The sequence below is a fragment of the Branchiostoma floridae genome, chromosome 11, assembly GCF_000003815.2.
Source record: "Branchiostoma floridae strain S238N-H82 chromosome 11, Bfl_VNyyK, whole genome shotgun sequence".
NCBI lineage: Eukaryota > Metazoa > Chordata > Leptocardii > Amphioxiformes > Branchiostomatidae > Branchiostoma > Branchiostoma floridae.
This window is the reverse complement of record NC_049989.1, coordinates 20,987,151-20,990,041: the sequence shown is the minus strand read 5'-3', so window position 1 is coordinate 20,990,041 and position 2,891 is coordinate 20,987,151.

Genomic DNA, 2,891 nt, shown 5'->3' with positions numbered 1-2,891 from the left:
CTTTACATGATTTTTATTCAACCAAAAAATATCAACGAGTGTCATCCATGAAGCTGATCTGTTTTGGCCCCTACCAGGCGCTGTGGGAGCCGCCGGGCTGCAGGCTCGCGTGCGAACCCGCAATCAGCTCATTCAGCCGCCAGGGCCGCTGCAGCTGAGACCCGCGCAGAGCTCTGATTTCTCCCGACGATTCTCCAAACTATAGCCTCCATAGCAGGCTCTCTGGTGGGGGCCTTTATTGGGCTCATAATACACTTTTGCTGGCCATTTGTTGATCGCTGATTGCAGAGGGGCCAAGAAATCCACGACGGCTGGCAATCAGCGATCCAGTACAAAAAGAAATGGCTAGCAAACGTGTATTATGAGCCAAAATAAAGGCCCCCAGAGAGCCTGCTATGGAGGCTATCTCCAAACCTGATTGCGATGCTGCCGGCGTTTTTTTATGGCCCGCGGGAAAATGAAGTTCGGCTTATCTGTGCGCTCCCGCGGTCAGCTGTCCATCAGGGCCATCACTGCAGCTTGAAATTGGCAGATACATGTCCGGATGAGTGCGGGTTCGTTCGCGATGTCCGGGAATTAGGGCTGCCGCTTTGCCGGGAATTATGCAGCCGCGTACCCTGGAATCAGAAATAAGGCTGCCGCTTTTCCGGGAATTCAACAATCGTTTTCTCGAGAATCAGGCAACCGCATTCCCGGGAATCAGGAAGCTGCATTGATGATGAGGAAGCTGCATTGCCGGGAATCAGGCTGCCGCTTTCCGGGAATTAGCTAGCTGCTTTCCCGGGAATCAAGCAGCCACGTTTTCTTGAATGACTGTACAAAAATCATCAGCATGGAAGCGCCAGGTGTTCTAACGCGGGTTTGCAGTTTAACGGTGCCGTCTGTGTAGGTTTCCCGCGCGCCTGTTTCGTTTCAAGCGTTCTTATCGCAAACATCATCTCGTTCATTTCATCCCCGTTCCTCACCCGAAAGCCCTTCGCTTCACCCGCTCGCTTCAAAGAAAATGTATACAAAAAATGCAAGCTGGCGTTCCACTGCATTGACGTTTCTGTACTCACATGATGGGTTTTGAGGGACTACAGTGGATTCAGATGGCTCGCAATGCTATGAATGTTAACATTTACCGCTCGCTCCGTAGGGGGACATAGCTAGGGAAGAAACACAGGGGACTGTTTCAATTTAGGAACATGAAAATCACAGAAGCTTAGCTATTTCCGAAGACCGTGGATTCGTCAGTTTCACGGCCGTGGAATTCAAATTCACCACTGTTAGGGGTGAATTCTGCGGCTTTGGCTTAGTAAGTTACTGAGCTAAAGCCGCAGAATTTACCCACTAAATGGTCTTGAACGTTATCATCACTGTTCACGATCGTGGACTACCTCGGTGAATGACCCTAACCGCTAAAAATGGCGATTTCCACGGCCGTGGAACCCAACCGTCCATGGTCTTTGTAAATACCTGACATTTTCACGTCACATTACATTTGACTGGTGTTCTTTATAAAAGACACCCCGCGAATGATACATGGTTGAGGAAGATGAAAAATAATTTAAGAAGAATTGTGTGTATAATGTATGAAACTGAGGGGTTTGCATTCCTAAATGTATAATATCCAAGCAGATGTCAGGGGGAGGGGCGTGCACGTTTCCAGATTGCTCTCATTGTTTGCGTGCAACCGTCGAAGAAAACGTCACGATTTCCCTCATCCCATCTGCTTGGAGCTGACTAAATGTAGAAGTCTGGAAGGTTTTTCCCGTGATGCCTTTCACTACAGCTCTATGGCGGCGGGGTTTGATGTCTTCATACAGCAAAGCTTCTATTGATATACAGCAAAAATACAGGCCAGTAAATATAGAGTATTGCCATTCATGTAGACTGGGTTTTGGGAGGACCTCTGGTCGCATTTCTGTGACGGGTGTTTTTTGGCGACGCCTCAGGAGCGGAGGCGTTTCTAGTAGGAAGTTTTGTAAGATTGTAGACCGCTGTTTTTATTTTGAAAGTTTTGGGTTGCACGTGACTTAAATATGACTGTGAAATTTGGTGCGAATCGTTCATAGATCTTGGAAAGACCTTTAGTTACGTATAGGTTTTTTTTAAGGACAGAAGGCGTTCCCGCCATTTTCCCGATTTTATGATTGACAGATGACGTCACTGCACTCAGCACGAAAATTCATTTCGACAATGTGTTTTGCAAACATATCACAGCAAAAAGGGCTTAAAACCGAAAGAACTAGAACAATCACTACAGCAAACAAACAAGCAAACAAACATACAAACAACCCGACACAGAAATACGATCCGGTGCCCTTGTTGAAGCATGACCTTGAGAATGTACAAAAGAGAATATTATCTCTTGACCAAATGTAAACTCATGACAGAGATTTATAGAACTTATATATAGAGAAGGATTGTCAGAGTTTTATCACTGAAATTCCCGTAGAACATTTCCGCATAGACTTTGTAAGAAATGTGTGGAAGAAAATACAGTAGAATTGTCGAGAGATTGCATGTTAGGGCGGTCTATGTGGAAGTGTTCTGCGGAAATGGCGGGAAAATTGTCCCGTCCCGCGCACGCGCACGGCACGCAGTGTGTGTTGAGGCGATGTGAGTGTAGTACCGTGGCTTAGTGCACGTTGTTTGGTGGGGTATTAATTAACGACTCGATGTTGGAATGTTGTCCCTGAAAAGTGGTAGCGAAAACACAAGACAAAGTCACCACATAAATGTCATGTACCTTTACTATATGTCCGCCACGACATATCAAACCGCATAGGTGGCGTTTTGTACCCTATAAAGTTGTTTATTACACCGCAAAGTTTGTAAAAACAAAAAAAGACAAGATCTCGTCTCCGGGGCTCTTTTCCTTCATACAGCAAAAACCTTTTGTCGAC